Source organism: Ovis canadensis, chromosome 6 (genome assembly GCF_042477335.2).
Source record: "Ovis canadensis isolate MfBH-ARS-UI-01 breed Bighorn chromosome 6, ARS-UI_OviCan_v2, whole genome shotgun sequence".
Lineage (NCBI taxonomy): Eukaryota > Metazoa > Chordata > Mammalia > Artiodactyla > Bovidae > Ovis > Ovis canadensis.
Genome location: NC_091250.1, coordinates 72,167,914 through 72,180,776, shown reverse-complemented (window position 1 = coordinate 72,180,776; position 12,863 = coordinate 72,167,914). Strand labels below are relative to the sequence as shown.

The window sequence follows — 12,863 nt, the reverse complement described above, 5'->3', positions numbered from 1 at the left end:
ACAGATGTATAGAACAGTTTTTGGACTCTGTGGGAGAGGGAGAGGGTAGGATGATTTGGAAGAATGGCATTGAAACATGTATAATATCATATATGAAATGAATCACCAGTCCAGGTTCAATGCAGAATACAGGATGCTTGGGGCTGGTGCACTGGGAGAACCCAGAGGGATGGTATGGGGACGGAGGTGGGAGGGGGGTTCAGGATTCAGAACATGTGTACACCCATGGCAGATTCATGTTGATGTATGGCAAAACCAATACAATATTGTAAAGTAATTAACCTCCAATTAAAATAAATAAATTTAGTTCTAACACAAATAGAGGTTTGGGAATGCTTTTAAATTGGTATGTTAATCAATCAAAAAAAAAAAAAGGAAAGAAATAACTAATGAGAACCTACATATAGCACAGGGGGCTCCATACCCAGTGCCCTGTGGTGACCTAAACGTGAAGGAAATCTGAAACAGAGAGGATATATGTATACATACAGCTGTTCATCTTGCTATACAGTGGAAATTAATGCAATATTATAAAGCAACTCTACTCCAATGAAATTAATTTTAAAAGATCCATTTCTAAATAAGGTAAATCCTATAACTTTATGTATAGTGAGACACAACTTAAGTGTTACATGACATAATGGCATTGGAGATAGCCCCTTTCCCTGTGTTCTCATAGCCCACCTGGGTTCAGCAGCTGCAGACTATTAAATCTCTGATAGAAAGAAGCTCAGAGTTTCAATCTTGGTCAGGGCTCACCCTTATTATAATGTGCTTTGAGGAATCTTAGGATGGTGCCATAGTTAAGTAAGGTAACCTCACGCTAGGAGTGTGTTAAGTGAAGTGTTTAGTCACTCAGTTGTGTCCGACTCTTTGTGACCCCATGGGCTGTAGCCTGCCAGGCTCATTTGTCCATGGAATCCTCCAGGCAAGAATACTAGAGTGGGTAACCGTTTCCTTTTCCAGGGGATCTGGGAACATACACCAAAAAGACTAGAGTGAAAAATAAAGCAGTGGAAACAGCCATTATAGGCTGGCTTCAGCACTGATTTGTTTTAGTTCAGTTCAGTTCGTCTTCAGTCATGTCTGACTCTTTGCAATCCCATGAATTGCAGCATGCCAGGCCTCCCTGTCCATCACCATCTCTCAGAGTTCACTCAGACTCACTTCCATTGAGTCCGTGATGCCATTCAGCCGTCTCATCCTCGGTCGTTCCCTTCTCCTCCTGCCCGCAATCCCTCCCAGCATCATAGTCTTTTCCAGTGATTCAACTCTTCTCATGAGGTGGCCAAAGTACTGGAGTCTCAGCTTCAGCATCATTCCCTCCAAGGAAATCCCAGGGCTGATCTCCTTCAGAATGGACTGGTTGGATCTCCTTGCAGTCCAAGGGACTCTCAACAGTCTTCTCCAACACCACAGTTCAAAAGCATCAATTCTTCAGCACTCAGCCTTCTTCACAGTCCAACTCTCACATCCATACATGACCACTGGAAAAACCATAGCCTTGACTAGATGGACCTTAGTCGGCAAAGTAAAGTCTCTGCTTTTGAATATGCTCTAGATTGGTCATAATTTTTCTTCCAAGGAGTAAGCATCCTTTAATTACATGGCAGCAGTCACCATTTGCAGTGATTCTGGAGCCCCCAAAAATGAAGTCTGACACTATTTCTACTGTTTCCCCATCTATTTCCCATGAAGTGATGGGACCGGATGCCATGATCTTCGTTTTCTGAATGTTGAGCTTTAAGCCAACTTTTTCACTCTCCTCTTTCACTTTCATCAAGAGGCTTTTTAGTTACTCTTCACTTTCTGCCCTAAGGGTGGTGTCGTCTGCATATCTGAAGTTATTGATATTTCTCCCGGCAGTCTTGATTCCAGCTTTGTGTTTCTTCCAGTCCAGTGTTTCTCATGAGATACTCTGCATATGAGTTAAATAAGCAGGGTGACAATATACAGCCTTGATGTACTCCTTTTCCTATTTGGAACCAGTCTGTTGTTCCATGTCCAGTTCTAACTGTTGCTTCCTGACCTGCATACAGATTTCTCAAGAGGCAGGTCAGGTGGTCTGGTATTCCCATCTCTCTCAGAATTTTCCACAGTTTATTGTGATCCACAGTCAAAGGCTTTGCATAGTCAATAACACAGAAATAGATGTTTTTCTGGAACTCTCTTGCTTTTTCCATGATCCAGTGGATGTTGGCAATTTGATCTCTGGTTCCTCTGCCTTTTCTAAAACCAGCTTGAACATCAGGAAGTTCATGGTTCACATATTGCTGAAGCCTGGCTTGGAGAATTTTGAGCATTACTTTACTAGCGTGTGAGATGAATGCAATTGTGCGGTAGTTTGAACATTCTTTGGCATTGCCTTTATTTGAGATTGGAATGAAAACTGACCTTTTCCAGTCCTGTGGCCACTGCTGAGTTTTCCAAATTTGCTGGCATATTGAGTACAGCACTTTCACAGCATCATCTTTCAGGATTTGAAATAGCTCAAGTGGAATTCCGTCACCTCCACTAGCTTTGTTCATAGTGGTGCTTTCTAAGGCCCATTTAACTTCACATTCCAGCATGTCTGGTTCTAGATGAGTGATCACACCATCATGATTATCTGGGTCATGAAGATCTTTTTTGTACAGTTCTTCTATGTATTCTTGCCACCTCTTTATATCTTCTGCTTCTGTTAAGTCCAGACAATTTCTGTCCTTTATCAAGCCCATCTATGCATGAAATGTTCCCTTGGTATCTCTTATTTTCTTGCAGAGATCTCTAATCTATCCCATTCTATTGTTTTCCTCCATTTATTTGCACTGATCGCTGAGGAAGACTTTCTTATCTCTTGCTATCCTTTGGAACTCTGCATTCAGATGCTTATCTCTGTCCTTTTCTCCTTTGCTTTTCACCTCTCTTCTTTTCATAGCTATTGGTAAGGCCTCCCCAGACAGCCATTTTGCTTTTCTGCATTTCTTTTCCATGGGGATGATCTTGATCCCTGTCTCCTGTACAATGTCACAAACCTCATTAGACCTAGGCCCTTAAATCTATTTCTCACATTCACTGTATAATCATAAGGGATTTGATTTAGGTCATACCTGAATGGTCTAGTGGTTGTCCCTACTTTCTTCAATTTGAGTCTGAAGTTGGTAATAAGGAGTTCATGATCTGAGCCACAGTCAGCTCTTGGTCTTGTTTTTGTTGACTGTATAGAGTTTCTCCATCTTTGGCTGCAAAGAATATAATCAATCTGATTTTGGTGTTGACCATCTGGTGATGTCCATGCGTAGAGTCTTCTCTTGTGTTGTTGGAAGAGGGTGTTTGCTATGACCAGTGCATTTTCTTGGCAAAACTCTATTATTCTTTGCCCTGCTTCATTCTGCATTCCAAAGCCAAATTTGCCTGTTACTCCAGGTGTTTCTTGACTTCCTACTTTTGCATTCCAGTCCCCTATAATGAAAAGGACATCTTTTTTGGGTGTTAGTTCTAAAAGGTCTTGTAGGTCTTCATAGAACCATTCAACTTCAGCTTCAGTGTTACTGGTTGGGGCATAGGCTTGGATTACTATGATATTGAATGGTTTGCCTTGGAAACGAACAGAGATCATTCTTTTGTTTTTGAGATTGCATCCAAGTACTGCATTTTGGACTCTTTTGTTGACCATGATGGCTAGTCCATTTCTTCTGAGGGATTGCTGCCCTCAGTAGTAGATATAATGGTCATCTGAGTTAAATTCACCCATTCCAGTCCATTTTAGTTCACTGATTTCTAGAATGTCAACGTTCACTCTGCCATCTCTTGTTTGACCACTTCCAATTTGCCTTGATTCATGGACCTGACATTCCAAGTTCCTATGCAATATTGCTCTTTACAGCATCAGACCTTGCTTCTATCACCAGTCACATCCACAGCTGGGTATTGTTTTTGCTTTGGCTCCATCCTTTCATTCTCTCTGGAGTTATTTCTGCACTGATCTCCAGTAGCTCATCATTGTGCCTTCCATTCCAGCTTAAAATAACAAATATGGGTAAAATTAGGGAATTAAACAAAGTTGTTGCTGAAATTTCTGCAAGTTCACCACAATAACCTATAAAACCAAATTGAAAGTACAAAAGAAGTCAGGAAAATTATAAATCCTTATCATAATAAAACATATTTTGAAGTGAAAAATGGAAAGAGTGACATAAAATGACATCTTTTGCACCTCAAGTAATATCCTATTCTTTTGTTTTTTTAATTTTGCTTTATATTTGATTGACAGTGCTGTGTTAGTTTCAAGTGAATGGTAAACTGACTCAGTTATTTGCGTGCTAAGTTGCTTCAGTCATGTCCAACTCTTTGCAACCCTATGGACTGTAGCCTGCCAGGCTCCTCTGTCTATGGGACTCTCCAGGCAAGAATACTGGAGTGGGTTGCCATGCCCTCCTCCAGGGGATCTTTCCAACCCAAGGACTGAACCCATGTCTCTTATGTCTCCTGCACTGGCAGGCAGGTTCTTTACCAGTAGCGCCACTTGGGAAGCCCCCAATTATAACATGTGTGGTTACTAATTTCAAGGATACCTACAATAATTCAATTCAGTTCAGTTGCTCTGTTATTTCCAACTCTTTCTGACCCCATACACTGCAGCATGCCAGGCTTCCCTGTCCATCACCAACTCCTGGAGCTTGCTCAAACTCATGTCCATCAAGTCAGTGATGCCACCCAACCATTTTCTCTGTGTCCCCTTCTCCTCCTGCTTTCAATCATTCCCAGCATCAGGGTCTTTTCCAATGAGTCAGTTCCTTGCATCAGGTGGCCAAAGTATTGGAGCTTCAGCTTCAGTATCAGTCCTTCCAATGACTATTCAAGACTGATTTCCTTTAGGATGGACTGGTTTGTCTCCTAGAAGTCCAAGGGACTCTCAAGAGTCTTCTCTAGCACCACAGTTCAAAAGAATCAATTCTTCAGTGCTCAGCTTTCTTTATAGTCCAATTCTCACATCCATACATGACTACTGGAAAAACCATAGTTTTGACTAGATGGACCTTTGTTGGCAAAGTAATGTCTCTGCTTTTCAATATACTGTCAAGGTTATTCATAACTTTTCTTCCAAGGAGCAAGCATCTTTTAATTTCTTGGCTGCAGTCACCATCTGCAGTGATTTTGGAGCCCCCAAAAATAGAGTCTCTCACTGTTTCCCCATCTATTTGCATGAAGTTATGGGACTGGATGCCATGATCTTAGTTTTTTAAATGTTGAGTTTTAACCTAGCTTTTTTACTCTCCTCTTTCACTTTCATCAAGAGGTTCTTTATTTCTTCTTTTCTTTCTGCTATAAAGGTGGTTGTCATCTGCTTATCTGTGGTTATCGATATTTCTCCTGGCAATCTTGATTCCATCTTCTGCTTAATCCAGTCTGGCATTTTGCATGATGTACTCTGCATATACATTAAATAAGCAGGTTGACAATATACAGCCTTGACGTATGCCATTCCGAATTTCAAACCAGTCTGTTGTTCCACATCCAGTTTAAACTGTTGCTTCTTGACCTGCATACAGATTTCTCAGGAGGCAGGTAAGGTGGTCTGGTATTCCCATCTCTTTCAGAATTTTACAGTTGGTTGTGATTTACAGAGTCAAAGGCTTTGGTGTAGTCAGTAAAGCAGAAGTAGATGTTTTTTTCTGGAATCCTCTTGTTTTATTGATGATCCAACAGATGGTGGTAATTTGATCTCTGGTTCCTCTGCTTTATCGAAATACAGCTTGAACATCTGGAAGTTCATAGTTCATGTACTGTTGAATGCTGGTTTGGAGAATTTTGAGCATTACTTTGGTGCAGTAGTTTGAACATTCTTTGGCATTGCCTTTCTTTGGGATTGGAGTGGAAACTCGCCTTTTCCAGTCCTGTGGCCACTGCTGAGTTTTCCAAATTTGCTGGCATATTGAGTGCAGTGCTTTCATAGGATCATCTTTCAGGATTTCAAAAATAGCTCAACTGGAATTCCATCACCTTAACTAGCTTTGTTCATACTGATGCTTCCTAAGGCCCGCTTGACTTCACATTCCAGGATGTCTGGCTCTAGGTGAGTTATCACACCATCATGGTTATCTGGGTCATGAAGATCTTACTATTGCTATTTGGTGGATATAGAAATAACAAGTTATAGACTTTTCTTCTTTAATTTACACACGCCTACTATTTCTTGGGGGCTTTCTTGGTGGCTCAGACAGTAAAGAATCTGCCTGCAATGCAGGAGAGCTGTGGTCGGGAAGCCCCATAGAGAGGGAAATTGCAACCCACTCCAGTATTCTTACCTGGAAAATTCCATGGACAGAGGAGTCTGGTTGGCTACAATCCATGGGGTTTGTAAAGAGTCAGACATGACTGAGCAAGCAACAAACACACTAGTTCTTGGAGTCTCTACTGAAGAACCAGTTTTTGTGTAAAGTAACATGCTAAAAACCTTCCAGTACTTTAAGTACCATCTAACATGGATGCCACACAGAATTATAGCTAAAGGGCAGAATTACACATCCAACAAAAAAAATGTGATGCTGATATTAGCATTTTTATCATTTACCTTAAGGCAATTATTCATGGAGAGATTTTCACAGATAATTATGATAATATCTTGTGGCAACAACTCCTCCATCCAGCCTTAACTGTCATACCTCTCCCATCCCCAAACACTTATTGTAGATTTTTCTGATAAATAGGTCATTTATTTTGTAGTCAAAAGATATAAAAGTGGAAATGGTATGAATAATAAATCAAGGAAATATGTATAATTAGTATATTTTTGTGTATCTTTAGCATGGATTTTGCCAAAAGCCTTTAAGATATCATAGCTACATGCAAGTTTTAACCGCTTACTTTACTCTTTATTTATTTCACATAGAGGCCTCTTCAACTAAGTAATAGCAGCCATTTGCTTAACTTGAGTTCATTTATCACATCATAGTAATAAGCTGTAGAGTTTCAAACTTCATAATGTATGACTCCTATAAAACTCTTAGAGATTTTATATTATAAATACATTAGATAGAATATTGATCAAAGAAGTAATCTGATATAAAATACTAATGTTAGCATAAAATCTCTGTGCTTCAGTTATGAGTCCAACATAATACAAGTCAAACAAGAGCTTATAGTAGCACTGAGTGAGGACCTACAGGCATGAAGAACTAGGCTAGATTTTCGGTTTCCAGTTAGGCATGTGAGAGGCTAGAAGTTGCCATTCTGTCCTAAAGAGTGAAAAGCAGAACAAGCTTAAAAATCAACAACTGCCTTTAAATTTGTCAGAGAAACAAGGTCATAGGGGCAAACCTCTTTGTCAAATTTGAAGAGGCTGACAAGGAGCTACTGAGAATCACAACTAACCAGAGCAGAAACCCACAGCACAAACAACCACAGGAACTAGGGCCAGGCTAAGGAAACCTGAACTATAACTGACAAATTGCTGGAGGCACAGTGAGGGCAAGTCCAAGAGCTCAGGAGAAGACTCTAGGAGGACCCAGTCACGGGGAAATTGTCCACACTTTTGTGAATTTCACCTCTAGGAACTCAACCAGATTCTTACAGTGAATATCTGAGAAAAATCCCATTGTGCTTCTTGTAGGGAGAGGGGAAAGGAAGCCTTTTGAAATACCCCAGAGCACTCTGTTCTATAGAAGGCCTGCCCTCAGAAGAAACTATTTAACCAAAGCTTAATTTGCTGGTGTTTTATCAGGCGTAACTGACCTAGGGGGAGGGAAATAGCCAACTTCAGGTCCCTCTAGCCATCCTGTCCCACCAAAGGTGGACGGGAAGGAGACATGGGCTCACTGAAGACTGAGACCAAGTCATAGACCTATAGAACACGTGCCTTCCCTCATGCTTACCACCACATCACTAAAGTTCTATTTATAGCAGTTCCCTTTACCCAGTACATCGTGTTCAGCCATCAAGAGAAGCAATTACAAAACAGGCTAAATGGCAAAAAGCAGTTTGAAGAGACCAAGTCAACATCAGAACTAGAGTCAGATATAGCAGTACTGTGAGAATTATCAGATAGGAATTTTTTAAAACTATGATTAATATGCTAAAGGCTCCAGTGTAAAAGTGAACGGCATAAAAGAACAGATGTGCAATGTAAGCAGAGAGATGGAAAGTCTCAGAAAGAACCAAAGAGATATGCTAGAGATCAAAACATTGCAAGAGTAATGAAGAATGTCTTTAGAAGGATTATTAGTACATGGACATGGCCATGGAAAGAATTTGAGCTTGAGGATATCTAAACAGAAAACCCCAAACTGAAAATCAAGAGGAAAAAGATTAAAATGGAACATCTAAGAACTGTGAAACGACTATAAAAACCTGTGTGCAATAGGAATTCCAGGAAAAGAGAAAGAAACAGAAGTATTTGAAACAATAATGGGTGAGAGTTTCCCAGATTAATATCAGACACCAAACCACAGATTCAGGAAGCTCAGAGAATACCAAGCAGGATTGGTGGCAACAACTGGGCTAAATGTGTAACTATATTATTTCATTCCAAACCAAGTTTGAAAATTTGCTATTCCCCTTTCACAGATGTAACTTTTCCAAGGTAACATGGAACTAATCTTGAAATCCAGTTCTATCTAAAGCCCTGTCTTAAAGAATTCCAATTAAAGCCCTGAGTTAAACATTATTTCTTCCAGTTAATGATATTAGCTACAATTTTAATTACTTATCATGTACCAGTAATAACTTTAATAACTGAAAATATATTACATAACCTTGGTGGAGTCTAGTATATCTATAATTTTGTGAGGTAGTTCTTATACTCACTTTACAAATGAGAAGACTGAAGTTTATTTTTTTTAATTGAGATATAGTTGATTTACAATGTTAATTTTTGCTCTACAGCAAAGTGATTCAGTTACACATATGTGTGTGTGTTAGTCACTTAGTTGTGTCTGACTCTTTGTGACCCCATGGACTGTAGCCCACCAGGCTCCTCTGTCTATGGGATTCTCCAGGCAAAAATACGTGAGTGGTTAGCCCCCTTCTTCAGGGTATACATTTTTTTCTATTCTTTTCTACTATGGTTTATCCTAGAATACTGAATATAGTTCCCTGTGCTATATGGTAGGACATTGCTATTTATCCAGTCTCTATATAATAGCTTACATCTGCTAACACCAACCTCCCACTCCAACCCACCTCCAAACACTTCTTCCCCTGGCAACCACTTGTCTTTTCTGTACATCCATGAGTCTGTTTCTGCTTTGAAGATAGGTTCATTTGTGTCATATTTTCGATTCCACATATAAGTGATAACATATATTATTCATCTTTCTCTTTCTGACTTATTTCACTGAATATGATAATCTCCAGTTGGATCCATGGAGCTACAAAGAACATTATCTCATCATATTTGTGCCTGAGTAGTATTCTGTTGTATACATGAACCACATCTTTATCCATTCATTTGTCCATTGACATTTAGGTTGTTTTCATGTTTTTGGTATTGTAAATAGTGCTGCTATGAACATAAAGGTGCATTTATCTTTTTTGAATTATAGTTTTATCCAACTATATGCCCAGGGCTTCCCTGGTGGCTCAGAGGTTAAAGTGTCTGCCTGCAATGCGGGAGACCTGGGTCAGGAAGATCCCTGGAGAAGGAAATGGCAACCCACTCCAGTATTCTTGCCTGGAGAATCCCATGGACAGAGGAGCTTGGTGGGGTACAGTCCATGGGGTCGCAGAGTCGGACATGACTGAGCGACGTCACTTTCATTTTCATATGCCCAGGAGTAGAACTGCTGAATCATGAGGTAATTCTCTTTTTAGTTTTCTGAGAAACTTCTACACTGTTTTCCACAGTGGCTGCACCACTTACATTCCCACCAACTTACATTCCCACCAACAGTAGAGGAGGGTTCCCTAGAAAACTGAAGCTCAGAGAGATTAAATAACTTGACCAAAAACATACATACTAAGTATCAGATGTGAAACCCAGGTCTCCTGCATTGTAAGCAAGAGGCTTTGCCGTCTGAGCCACCAGGGAAGTCATCCTAAAGCTAAAATTTGTAAGCCTGTGGATCCTTTATTTATAACCTGTGTATATAAAGGGAAGGATATGAGACAGGGCTTTCCCTTGGCCATTCTAGTACCTTTTGTATTAAGCTCACCAGTCATAAATATCATCACTGCTCTGGACTTGGAAGCAGTATTAGATAGAAGGACAGAGGTCAATTCCTAATGATACTATCTATCAACCTTGTGATCTTAAAGTTTGTGTCCCATTTGCCTCATTCATGAAATTGACATGATGATATACAGTATCTGCTTCAGAGTGCCCTTAAAAGAAATCTTTTGCTACATCATATAACTTTGAGCAGATCATTGCATGTAATAAGTACTTAAGATAATAGCTATTACTTAACATTTTTCTTTAAAACTACTTTTGCACCTACAGAAATACATTTAAAAAAATCATATTTCAGGCATAAGTGGAAATACCATTTAACTTGTATAAACACATGGAAATCTTAAAAACAAATACAATTAAAAATCTTATTATCTTGCCAGCCAAAATCTCTGAGACTGAGAATTGTTCTCTGCTTGTTAACTCTGCAGGTATTTCAGAGAGCTAAGAAATCATGTAAGCACCAATCTAAGATCTACTGAGAGGATCAGGGATTCAAAAGGATTAAAAATAAAATAAGTGCCTCACTATGTGAATCTATTTTATTCAAAGCTGGTATGTTATTGTTCTAAAAAATAAAGTACTTAGAATTCTAAAATTTTGGGAAAATGTAACTGAGCATCGACTTTTATTTGCCAGTAATCTTACCTTTTACCATCTTTTACTGTAAACATGCAAGGAAAGTATTTTTGTTCTTTTAAAACCATAAAGAACATTTTGAGGGTACTGAGTGATAGGTCAGCAACAAAAAGTTAAAAATGTGAACTCATAACCTGAGCCAGAGGAAGCTGGAGCTTTCATCATGCTAAAAAGGATAGCAGTGTCTCTGCTCTGAAAATGAGGAGCTATGAGCTATCTATGTGGATAGAACAGAGGAACCTACTGGGCTGTTCAGAAGTCACTGTGTATGTAAAACCAAGATGACAGAGAAATCCGCTTCTGCCTCAGGAGCTTAAAATTCCAGATAACAAAGGAAACCACCTTATGAGACTAAGGTTGCTCTATTAGTTTCAGCAAAAGATTTAAGCACCCTGGCTTCCTGAAAGATCTAGAGTTGCCAAATGCATTGAAAGGGGCAAAAGATAGGAGAGGAAATACGATGTAGTGACAGAAGTGGCAGACAAAAGGAAACAGAAGACCCAGCTTGTGTAAGGAATGGGGGAAGCGGAAGAGCATGGGACAGCATGGGAGCACCGGGTCTTCACACAGCCTCTGCCCTGGGAGATCATGTGAGTCGAGCCAAGTCATCTAAACTCTTGCTAAAATCTCAGATTGGTGAAAGAGAGATGATGGCTCCTACCTCTGAAGTATGCTCTGAGGCTAGATTAAGGTGATGTCTGTAAAAGATGTCACCTACACTGAGAATTCAGCAAATGGAGGAGGAGACTTACAAGCCAAGTGCAACGTACCGATACTTTTCAGAACTCGTTTTTTGAACAAATTCATAATAAAAGGAGGAACGTGAGTCAGTAGGTAAATATAGAACATGGCTTGGGTAGTAGATACTATTAGTAAATAACTACTAATTCTATTGGGTTTTGCCATTGTTTGTTAAAAAATCCTTACCCTTAGAGAAACATACAGAATTATTTACAAGTAAAGTGATGGAATAACTGTGACTTGCTTTACAATACTCAAATAAACAAATAAAAATTCCCTATTAGATGAAACAAGAAGGGCAAAAAAAAGTAATGAGTCCATGTAGTTTCATTGTAGTTCCTCTATTTTTGTGTGTTTCTGAAAATTTCCACACACTCACACCTTTAAATATATACATATATATATATACATAAAGATTAAAAGACACAAGCATCAGTCAATAAATATCCTGTTATTGTTTTCATCACAGTTATTATTTTTACTGCACAGTGTAGAACTTCCTCAAGGCTTGGCCCACACAATGAAAGGAAGGGCTTCTACATAGAAAGATCTAAAGATCCTAATAAGCCCACAGAGAAGTAAGATTACTGTGGAAAAAAAGTTAAAACTGAGTTTAGAGCTAAAAGAACTGACCCAGAGTGGTCTCACTTGGAGATAATCTAGAAATTAAGATCTTAGGAAATGAAATCAGGCAGTTACCAATCCTAGAAATGTCCATTTTGTTTTGCTTAGATCTCTCTTAGTTTTAAAACTGTACACTTTTTACTGGAGCCAAACTTTTGTTTCTTCATTATTTTTTTTTTAAATTACTTCTTAGAAAATGACTCTATTTAAGGCTTCAATTTGATTATGACTTTATTAAGAGGAAGGAATTGATTATCTCTCAACCTTTGAAGGAGTCCATCACAAAAGAAGACAACCTGAGGACCCAGGAAACCGGATAGACCAATCCAAAAAACCCTAAATGATCGAAAGAGCTGGCAACAGGGAGAAGGAAGGAGTCTTAGGGATAACTGCAGGCATAAAGTAAAGTAAGGTCCTGGATAACTCAGGAAATATAGATAGCACCATGCACTCAATGGACATGAATTTGAACAAACTTCAGAAGGGCGTGGAGGACAGAGGAGCCTGGTATGCTGCAGTCCATGGGTCGCAAAGTATCGGACACAACTTAGCAACTGAACAATAAAATGGAGGACACATGGAATCAGTAAAGGAAAGTCATCAAGAGAAGTCTGGAATAGATAAACCTAATATATAAATTGGTATCTCCAGATTGATATTTTTATCTACCGAAGGGTGAGGCAGTAGACGTAACATGTGGGGTTGTGGTGAA

The 12,863-nt window shown here is 39.3% G+C and overlaps 1 protein-coding gene across 1 annotated transcript in view; it reads right to left on the bottom strand.

Annotated features, from left to right (window-relative positions):
* DTHD1 (death domain containing 1) overlaps positions 1-12,863 on the bottom strand; it is an 87,044-nt gene that overhangs the window by 15,256 nt on the left and 58,925 nt on the right. The window lies entirely within an intron of this gene.